The sequence below is a fragment of the Pelodiscus sinensis genome, chromosome 2 (genome assembly GCF_049634645.1).
Source record: "Pelodiscus sinensis isolate JC-2024 chromosome 2, ASM4963464v1, whole genome shotgun sequence".
Classification (NCBI taxonomy): Eukaryota; Metazoa; Chordata; order Testudines; family Trionychidae; genus Pelodiscus; species Pelodiscus sinensis.
This window is the reverse complement of record NC_134712.1, coordinates 18,157,289-18,168,617: the sequence shown is the minus strand read 5'-3', so window position 1 is coordinate 18,168,617 and position 11,329 is coordinate 18,157,289. Positions and strand designations below refer to the sequence as shown.

Genomic DNA, 11,329 nt, shown 5'->3' with positions numbered 1-11,329 from the left:
TGTCGCTCTTCTCTGGACCCTTTCCAATTTCTCCACATCTTTCTTGAAATGTGGTGCCCAGAACTGGACACAGTACTCCAGCTGAGGCCTAACTAGTGCAGAGTAGAGTGGCAGAATGACTTCACGAGTTTTGCTTACAACACACCTGTTGATACAACCTAGAATCATATTTGCTTTTTTTGCAACAGCATCACACTGTTGACTCATATTCAACTTGTGGTCCACTATGACCCCTAGATCCCTTTCCACCATGCTCCTTCCTAGACAGTAGTTTCCCATCTTGTATGTATGGAACTGATTGTTCCTTCCTAAGTGGAGCACTTTGCATTTCTCTTTATTAAACCTCATTCTGTTTACCTCTGACCATTTCTCTAACTTGCTAAGGTCATTTTGAATTATGTCCCTATCCTCCAAAGAAGTTGCAACCCCACCCAGTTTGGTATCATCTGCAAACTTAATAAGAGTATTCTCTATCCCAATATCTACATCATTGATGTAGATCTACATAATAGTAATAATATTATTATTATTACTGTTGTGATGCCACCACCATACTACTCCAGATGAAGAGATGGGCAGAGGCTAAATGTTGGTGGCAGAAAATAAGGGCTGATACAGTCAGGATGAAACATGAATTGCTTCAAGTCTATACTGAGGCAAGAGCATCTTCCTTCTCCCCCGGGGAAAAGTATGAGAAAACAATCATGTGTCAGATTTATAGCTGTATTACTTAGTGCGCTGCTGGACAGTGATGAGCACTGTATAAAATAAATGATATAGGACAGAATTGATCCCCACCATCTCTACACTGAGGTTGCATAAACTGTGGTGTCACCTTTCCATTTGTGCTCCCACACTGTACCATGTTCTGCCTATAAATGAGAAATCCAAACCCTGACACTGTTTAGCAGGGACATATGCAGCTGGCTTGGGTGGGTTCGGTTTCCTGCCCAGTGGTGGCTCTTGGTCAGCATGTTAGCTGTAATTTGCCATAGCTACACATGTGTTTGTTAATTAAAGGGCAGTTTTTAAAATGCCCATCTGTGCCCTGCTGTGACTGCCAAGTTGTTCAATTAAGCTTGCTGCTACTTTGGAATCTTCTACCGAGCATGCCCGTGTGCGTTATACACCCCCTAAGCTCCGAGGCAGCTGCCTCACACAGAATGTCTGCTAATGGCATGGAGAATTGGAATAACGATACGTTGACTGAACTTTCTCACTTCCCTGATCGGCTAAAGGATCCAGCTGCTGCAACAACCAAATCTGCACGATTGTCCACAGAACCATCCAACCCCGCTCCAGAATTAAGCACATTGTGGTGTAGTATATGAAAGCTACAACTGTCATTGCCTGGCCTCTAGCTATTCTCTGGATGAAGAACTCCAGTTTCCCTTGCTGGGAGTGGAATTTAATAAAGACCAACATACATACTGTTAATAAGAACCAACTTCACCTAAGAAATAAAAGATTGTTCTGTGATTGTTATGCTAGACACATTATTAGTGTAAATATGTTCTGAACAGCTCAGTAAAAATGGATGTAACCTCAGTCCTGGGGACACATGCTGATGAGCGACTGCAGTGGTTAGAACACACAGAAGGGAGACTCACTTTACCATTTGAAAAAAGATTTGGGGTTCTTTTAGATAGGTCAGTTTCACAGTTGTTCTGGGTTGCTCTAGAATTTCTGGTTGTTGTTGCTTATATATTGAAGAGATGTCAGGATAATTTTTTAAAGACATATTTATTTTGTTATACTAACAGAGAGACATCTTCAATTAATTTAATTCATGCTATGTTAGTATCGTGCCCAAGCTACAAAAATTGCATGTGACTTGAATTTCAAACCACCTAACGGTGAAGCAGGGCTTAAGTTCTCCTTTAAATACATGTGGGAGTCAATTGTGAAATTTAGATCTGGGATAAGATGCTAAATGTTTGCCAAAGTCTGGGAAGGCTTCACATTGGAGACTTTAGTGGGTCCTATCTTTACCATTGATGGCGTTTCTTCAGACAATGAAAATGGACTGGTCAGTTGCACTTTTGTGTATACGAAGTAGCTAATTATTTTCACTCTTGGTCTTAGGTACTAGCTGGATAAGAATTGCAGGCACGTCAGATAATTGTTTTTGTTTTAAGTTTTTATTGGAATTTAATAAAAATATTAATATTTGCTTTTGTCAGTGTTTTAAAAGCTACATTTTTAGGCAAAATTTGGACTAAGCAGGATCCATTTAAACAAACCAGTGAATTTTCATATCCACTAGAGCAGAGGTTCCCGAACTGTGGGCTGTAGCCCAAAAGGGGCCTGTAACACAGTCCTGGTTGGTCTGCCATGAGGGCATGGAGGAGCATTGCCTATCCCAAACTGTGTATGTTGGCAGATGGATGGCTTGCAATGCCCCTTGCTCAGTCAAAAGAGCCCAGCATTGCTAGTGGGCAGCAGAGGGCGAAGTAGGGCTGCTGGGTAGTGGAGGAGAAGGGACCAGTCCCAAGAAGCAGCTGCTCCCAGCACAGGTGGAGGAGGCAGGTGGGTTTGTGGACATCCCCATGCTCAGCCACCCCACTCCAGAATCCAGGGCTGTTGGCCCCTTGGAGTATCGGCCCTACCCCCAGCACTGGGACTTGGGCTTTGCAGTGCAGCTTTGCTTGTGCATGGACTATGCCATGATCAGGACTGTCAAATTACCATCTGGGCCTAGTCCCAATGCCTTCTTCTTCCTGGCTCTGGCTGGCCCTCAGCCCTTTCCTTGTTCCCAGGCAAAGTGTACGTGTGTGGGGCACACCAGGGTGCTGGGTTGGAGGGCAGGGCTGCTAGGCGACCCACTCAAGGCACTTAGGGTATGTCTACACTACCCCCCTAGTTCGAACTAGGGGGGGTAATGTAGTCATACGGAGTTGCAAATGAAGCCCGGGATTTGAATTTCCCGGGCTTCATTTGCATGAAGCCGGCCGGTGCCATTTTTAAATGCCGGCTAGTTCGGACCGCGTGCCGCACGGCTACAAGCGGCACGAACTAGCTAGTTCGGATTAGGCTTCCTCGTGGAACGAGGTGTACAGCTAGTTCGGATTAGGAAGCCTAATCCGAACTAGCTAGTTTGTGCCGGGTGTAGCAGCGCGGCACGTGGTCCGAACTAGCCGGCATTTAAAAATGGCGCCGGCCGGCTTTATGCAAATGAAGCCCGGGAAATTCAAATCCTGGGCTTCATTTGCAACTCCATATGACTACATTACCCCCCCTAGTTCGAACTAGGGGGGGTAGTGTAGACATACCCTTAGTCTGCTGCTGAGGCAGACAGAGTTGTCAGGGACTGGCTGTAGCACCTGCCTGGCTCCTTGTCCCTCTTGCTGACCCGGGGCCCTGCTGAGGCGAGGAGCCATGCTTGCCCCCTGGTACCCCTCTCCCTGACAGACACATGTGACTAGTGGACCACTGTGCCGGTTGCTGCTACAAGGGTGAGCGTCAGGGACACAAGTCTGGGAACCCCTGCATGAAAGTGTGGTGTTACCAGCAGCCTTCTTCATGAATGCTTTGTCCATGCAAGATATAGCCATGATGCTAGTTGTGATGGCTCTAGACAGCACAAGCTGCTTGTGTGGCAATTAGAAAGTAAGAGAGCTATCCCGGCCCAGCAACCACATTAAAATAATCCGACTTATAATTAACTTCACCTGGCGTTGTGGGGTTTTTTTTGCTTCTTGTGTGTGTGGCCCCTGACTGATTTTCTTTTTCTGTGGGTCAGCAGCCTCCGACCCAAAAAAGTTCCCCGCCCCTACTCTACACACTGCTCTGCTCCAGAAGCAAAACCAAAGGGAGCCAGGTGCATACTAGCCCTGGTTCATTTCATTCCTTTCCCCTCTGCAAGCTCAGAAAGGGAAGTGAGCTGGGTTTGAGGTTTACAGGATCTTTCGAAAAAGTGCCCCATTTTCGAAAGAACCGCGTCTAGACTGTGGTTTCAATTTCGAAATAGCGCTTTTTTGAAAGAGCGCCATTATGTGACTATGCAAATGAAGCACGGGATATTTAAATCCCAGCTTCATTTGCAATTTCGAAGTGTCTAATTTACATCCCTCTGTCGAAAGAGGGATGTAGTCTAGACACACCCTTAATCATAAGCGGGTGGGCGATGACATTTTTGGGTGTAAAAAGTGCAAAAATAATAAAGCAATGTAAAACTTAAAACAAAAATTCAGTTTTCTCCAAATTTCAATTGTGTTGATGTATCCCCCCAGACTTCTCTTGAGTACCCTTAAAGGTACTTGTACCACTTGCTGAGAAACACTGATCTAGACAGCACAAGGTGCTTGTGTGGGAATTAGAAAGCAAAACAGAGCTATCAATGCCCAGCAACCACATTAAAATCATCCAATTTATGATTTACTGCCATCTGTTTCTTCCTCTGCCATGATGGACACTAAACAACCTTCCTTTCCCTTTTCACATGCTCTTGCTTACTCCCTGGCATTTTCAGACACATTAGCCTAGTCTGACCTTGTACAAACTCTGGTGTTGTTTGATTTCCACAATAGCCACTACTGGAGGTATGTCTACACTACAGAATTTTGTCAGAAAAATGGCCGTTTTTCCAACAAAACTTGAGTTACGTCCATACTGCAATTGTGTTCTTTTGAAAGAAAATTGAAAGAACAGAGGGGTTTTTCTGGCATTGGTACTCCTCTTTCTATGAGGAAGAACACCTCTTCCGAAAGAGCTCTTTCGGAAAAAGGTGTATGTGGATGGGAAGGAGGGTTTTCTTTCCTCTAGGAAATAACACAGGTGCCCTGGTGGACACTCCATCCATACTAATCACAATTCTATAGTTCCTGGCACCTCTTAAAGCTGCAGGCACCCTGGACAAGCCTTGTGGCAGGAAGCCAGCCTGGGAACAGCACCTGATCGCACGGCTCTCCCTGCCACAGGCCTGCTCACCCATGGTGGAGCCACAAGCCCCTCATGACCTCCCTGGCCCTCACAGGGAGCAGCAGAAGGGGTCTCCCAGCAAGCAGGGGAGTGAGGTGGTGAGTGGCATGAATGTGGGAGTCTCGCTGCAGGTGGGGAGAGTTTGGTGACCAGTGGGTGGGTGTGGGGATCATTCTGCAGGTGGAGGGATTTGGAAAGGGGTGAGGAGGCAAGTGGGGGGGAGGGTCTTGTTGTGGGCAGGCGAGGCCTGAAATGGAGTGGGGAGTCCAGCAGTTGGGTGGAGGTTTGGGAAGGGAAGCAGGGGCTGCCGGGGTTCTCACTGCAGGCAGGGTGGGGATGTGGCAGGGGACTGAGGAGGTAAGCAGCACTGATGGGTCTCAGCTGGTGGAGCAGTGAGGAGAGATCTGGCAAGCCAGTGGCAAGTGAGAGTCTCAGCAGGTAGGCGGGGTCTGGATGGGACATGAGGAGGGACACCTCAAGCAGCAGGTGGGGGGGTGTGTGAGTGAGGAAGGGAGCAGTGGTCGGGGGGGAGGGGGAAAGTGAGCTGTGGTGGCACTTAGAGTGGGTGGGGTGAAGTGTGAACAGGGCCGAGGACAGAAGAGGGAGGACAGCGAACTTACCTCCTTCCGAGAAGGCTTCATCCACCACCAATGGGAACAACACAGTATAAGACAGGCAGCTGTGCAGTCTTAAACTGCCCAAACAAAAAACAGGACTATGTAGCACTTTAAAGACTAACAAGATGGTTTATTAGATGATGAGCTTTCATGGGCCAGACCCACTTCCTCAGATCAAATAGTGGAAGAAAATTGTCAACCATATATACCAAAGGATACAATTAAAAAAAATGAACACATATGAAAAGGACAAATCATCTTGTTAGTCTTTAAAGTGCTACACAGTCCTGTTTTTTGTTTCAGCTACACCAGACTAACACGGCCACATTTCTATCATTAAACTGCCCAGTGAGGCAAGAGTCCTTGCCTACTCATGTGATGACTGGAGGCCTGAAACCTAACTGATATTCCTGGAGTGAACCGCAGAGTGGCGAGGAGACACGTGTGTTTGCCCTGAAACTGTGACACTATGTTATACAAATCTTCTTACTGTACACCCTGTCTGAATCCCCCACCCTACAGAGGTTTATTATTCAAATGTACTGGCCAAATGTCTGTTATTTTAAATATAAATGTGTGTGCCTCTATGCACAGGTTGTAAATATGTCAAGTGTATGGAGATGGAATCTATTTGGAAGAGAAAACATGACAACATGGAATAAATAGGAGGCATGTGATGAATAAGACGTATCATTTTCCGCTCTCTATTCACAAATATTTCAAACATCTGGGCACCTTTATGTAGCCAGACTGCTACTGAAATGTTTTCTCCAAAAATATGGAACTTGCTTCCAAATTACCCTACCCCCTGGGCTCACATCAGATAAAATTCAGCTCCTCTACCAATACCAGACTTTCTATAAATTAAAGTCTTACAGCTTCAAAGTCCAGTAGCTCATGGCCCTGCAGGAGCCATTTATAACATTACAAATTAGAGCTGTGACATTTTTAAGTCGGGGGAAAGCTATTTTAGGTTCGCTAAAGAAGTCAGACAGTTGAAGTCAAAGGCCAACATTTTCAAAGGAGAAGTAGCCTGATTTCTGGAGGTACTAGGCAGCTGCCGCTCAGTTTTGTATGCTCATCACCTCTGGAAAAAAAAACAGGATAAATCTATATTTAGATATCTCAAGTAAAAATAAGACCAGTGCTCCAATTACACAAGAAGCAGGAGAAGACTGATGCTAATTTTAGGGGCTATGCCACTTTTGACATTCAAAATCAATGGGGGCCTGGTTTTGGACCCCTTCCTTCTCCCTGCATGACCCACAGAAGAGACAGATGCCACCGCTCTATAGGAGTGAAGGGAGAATCAGGTTGCAGTGAGAGGATGGGTCATGGACAGAGGGGGAGGCTGCCAAAGTAATCAGAGCCCAGGTGCTATAGATCTGTTAGTTCACCCAACCATCTCCTGTCTGCGCTTGGTGCTTCACTGGCAGAAAAAAAGCTCTGGTGCCCTGATGGAGAGAAGCCCATTCATCAAAGCTGGAAGCCAGAGATTCTGTCCAGTGCCCTGGCCAATTGCACCTCAGATTAGCACAAACCCACTGTGGCCCATTATGCCTGCTTCTCTGCTGGTAGCACTCTGGGGAAAGAGATGGGACAAGGGGTCAGGGGTCAGAGGATCCAGGGCAAGCTGGAGGGTTGGGACCAGGGGAACATATGAGGGGAGAAAGGGCAGAGAACGGGAGCTGTCACCACAGAAGACTCAGAGAATGAGGGGGACAAAGACCTAGCTCTGCACCTTTTAGAAGCTCCAAGCTGGGGAGAAGAGTCTATAGGATGGGTGGGGGGAGTCAGAGTGAAATGGGGGACAAAGACTGTGGGGCCAGTCTAGGAAAGCAGAGGGGGTGTTAGATGCAGTGGGAGGCAGAAGAGCAGGGGAGTTAGAGGCTGTTGGGTGGATGCAGAAGGCTGGGGCAAGGTGTGGAGGCGGAAACAATAGGTAGGAACTGAGGCAGAAGAATAAGGGGAGTGGCAGGTAGGAATGGTGCTGACATGGGTGCTGAAGAGTGAGTTAGTAGTGAGGGGAGAAGGCAGAGAGAAGGTGGGGGGATAACAAGTAAGGAGATGGGAGAAGATATGTGTAGGGCAGAGAGGACAATTAGGGATAGGAGAGGCAGGAGCAGACGTAGGGGTTAAGCAGTAGGGACAGACAGGAAGAGTTAGGGGTATGGGAGCAAGTAGAAGAAGAGGGAAGACAGCACAGAGGATGCTAGCACAGGAAAACTGGCCAAAGAGTACCCTGGCACCTCACTCTGCAGAGTCTCAGGACTGTGTGATTCAATACGCGTTGACTTCTTCCCCTCACCCCAACCCTATAATTCAAGCACTGTTTGAGTAATTTTGAAGGGACCCAGTTTTCAGGGGATGGATGCTCAACACTATCTAAAAATCAAACCCCTATGAGCTATCCAACTAGGGACACTGAAACATTGAGGCATTTCAAAACCAGTGGTCTCTAGAAAGTGAGACCAAGATTGAGAATGTAACATTGAAAGTTTGGTAGTGGTTTTGACAGAAATTGCTATTTCCTATAATATTCTGGTCAAGTCATGTTGAATTAAGTTTAAATATCTTAGGAGCTCGTTGTATTAAAAATGCAAATATTTATTATTGTGGGATTGTATGTAGTGTCTCTAGGAAGGAAACAAACGTAAATCTTGGGAAATATTATGAGCTTCAGAGGCCTCTTTGAAACAATGCACCAAATGAAATTACAATGGATTCCCAGGAAATACTTGGAAAGACATGCTGAAACAAAAGACAGAACTATGTAACACTTTAAAGACTAACAAGATGGTTTATTAGGTGATGAGGTTTCATGGGCCAGACCCACTTCCACCCCTGTTATCACCCCTATGTCATTACCTCACAGACACTAACCTTCCCTCCTCTCCCCCACTCTGTTCTAAAATTTGATTTGTCAATTTCACATGCGTTCATTTTTTTGATTGTATCACTTTGGTATATATGGTTGTGCCTATTTCCTTCCACAATTTGATCTGAGGAAGTGGGTCTGGCCCACGAAAGCTCATCACCTAATAAACCATCTTGTTAGTCTTTAAAGTGCTACATAGTCCTGACTTTTGTTTCAGCTACACCAGACTAACACGGTTACATCTCTATTACTATTGGAAAGACATGAACTCCTCACCTCTGGAGCCAACCTTTTGAAGCTGTACCCTGAAGGGAAAGCCTTTCTCTGTCGATCACCTATTACATATGGACGAGACCAGAGGCCCAAACTGGATAAAATAATGATTCAGATTCACAGGCATGCTTATTGTGAGCCTACTCCATTATGAACTCATAGCCACAGCCATTGGTTGGATGAATATAAGCAAACAACTCAGGTGAGCAGGAACAAGATTAGAAAGGCAAAGGCAGAAAATGAGCTCACTCTAGCCAGAGACATAAAGGATAACAAGAAGACCTAATATATTTATAGAAGAAGCAACAGGAAGGCCAAGGGCAGGGTAGGCCCATTGCTCAGTGAAGAGGGAGAACCGGGAAACCTGGAAATGGCAGACTTCTTTGTTTCAGTCTTCACCAAGAAGTTTGATGAAGGGATGCCTAACATAGTGAATGCTAGTAGAGATGGCGTAGGTTTAGAAGTTAAAATACAAAAAAAGAACAAGTTAAAATTACTTAGAAAAGTTGGATATCTTCAAGTCACCAGGGCCTGATGAAATGCATCCTAGAATACTCAAGGAGCTGATAGAGGAGGTATCTTTGGCTATTGTCTTTGAAAAATCATGGAAGTCAGGAGAGATTCTAGAGGACTGGAAAAGGGCAAATATAGTGCCCATCTATAAAAGAGGAAATAAGAATAACCCAGAAAACCACAGACCAGTCAGTTTAACTTGTGTGCCAGGGAAGACAATGGAGTAAATAATTAAAGAATTCATCTGCAAACATCTGGAAGATAAGAAGATGATAAGTAATAGCCAGTATGCATTTGTAAAGAGCAAGTCATGTCAGATGAATGTGATAGCTTTCTTTGATAGGATAACAAGCCTTGTGGATAAGGGAGAAGCAGTGGATGTGGTACACCTAGAATTTAGTAAGGCATTTGACACAGTTTCACATGGCCTTCTTATCAATAAATTAGGGAAATGCAATTTAGATGGGGCTACCATAAGGTGGGTGAATAACTGGCTGGATAACTATTCTCAGGGTATGTCTACACTACAAAGTTAGTTCGAACTAACTTTAATAGGCGCTACTAACTTTAATAGGCACTACACTAGCGCTCCGCTAGTTCGAATTTAAGCGCTTAGTTCGAACTAGGAAAACCTCATTTTACGAGGATTAAGCCTAGTTCGAACTAGCTAGTTCGAATTAAGGGGTGTGTAGCCCCTTAATTTGAACTAGTGGGAGGCTAGCCCTCCCCAGCTTTCCCTGGTGGCCACTCTGGCCAACACCATGGAAACTCGTGTGCCCCCCCTCCCGGCCCCGGAGCCCTTAAAGGGGCACGGGCTGGCTACGGTGCCCGTGCCAGGTGCAAGCCTGCCAGCACCCAGCCAGCAGACCCTGCACCTGGCACGGATCGAGCCAGCCACCCGATGCCCCCCAGCCCTCCCCCTCTTCCCGGGACCAGGCTGGCGGCTCCTGGGAGCTTGCCCGGGACCGTAAGAGGCGGGCACCCTCCTGGGCTAGTGCGGACATCGTGGATCTCGCCACGACCTCTGCACTAGGCACAGGAAAGTGGCCGGCTAGGGCAGGAGAGCTGCCAGCCTGGCCACTCAGGAGCAGGTTTGCATGAAAATCAAGGTGGTCCAGTGAGACCCCCGACCCTGAGCCCTGAGCTTAGAATGGCCGTACTGGGTCAGACCAAAGGTCCATCTAGCCCAGTAGCCTGTCTGCTGACAGCAGCCAACCCTAGGGACCCTGGAGTGGATGGACCGAAGACAGTGACCAAGCCATTTGTCTCATGCCATCCCTCTCCAGCCTTCCACAAACCTTGGGCAGGGATACCACTCCTACCCCCTGGCTAATAGCACTGCATGGACCCAACCTCCATGACTTGATCTCACTTCCCTTTAAACTCTGTTCTAGTTCTAGCCTTCACAGCCTCCTGCAGCAAGGAGTTCCATAGGTTGACTCTTTGCTTTGTGAAGAACAACTTTCTGTTACTAGTTTGAAGCCTGCTACCCATTCCTTTCCTTTGGTGTCCTCTAGTCCTTCTTTATGGGAACTAATGAAGAACTTTTCTGTATGCACTGTCTCCACCCAACTCCTGCTTTTAGAGACCTCTATTCTGTCCCCCCGGGCAATCCAAGCCAGGACTGCTTTGCAAGTGGGGCACCCCTGATAACTGTCTGTCCGGGGTGGGGGTCGGGACCCTTTAAGCACAGCCCTCGGCTAGCCTGAGACAGCATCTCCACGCTCTAAGTCCTCCTCTGATGCCCTGCCGGCACTGCTTCCGGCCATCCTTAAGCCTGGTTCAGGGTCCACTTAATGTGGACATGCTAGTTTGAATTAGCAAAATGCTAATTCAAACTAGTTTTTTAGTCTGGATCCGTTAGTTCGAATTAGCTTAGTTCGAATTAACTAATTCGAACTAAATTAGTTCGAATTAACGTTGTAGTGTAGACGTACCCTCAGAGAGTAGTTATGAATGGTTCACAGTCATGCTGGAAGGGCATAACAAGTGGGGTTCCACAGGAGTTTGTTTTGGGTCCGGTTCGGTTCAATATTTTCGTCAATGATTTTGATGATGGCATAGAGAGTATGCTTATTATGTTTGCAGATGATACCAAGCTGGGAGAGGTGGCAAGCACTTTGGAGGA

General features: G+C 46.5%; 1 long non-coding RNA gene across 1 annotated transcript; it reads right to left on the bottom strand.

Annotated features, from left to right (window-relative positions):
- Window positions 1-6,423: 6,423 nt before the first annotated feature.
- On the bottom strand, window positions 6,424-8,807 carry LOC142826692 (uncharacterized). Its single transcript, XR_012900895.1, has 2 exons — window positions 8,692-8,807; window positions 6,424-6,624 (listed from the first exon to the last, which is right to left on the bottom strand). It is a non-coding gene; the product is annotated as an uncharacterized LOC142826692 (long non-coding RNA).
- Window positions 8,808-11,329: the final 2,522 nt, after the last annotated feature.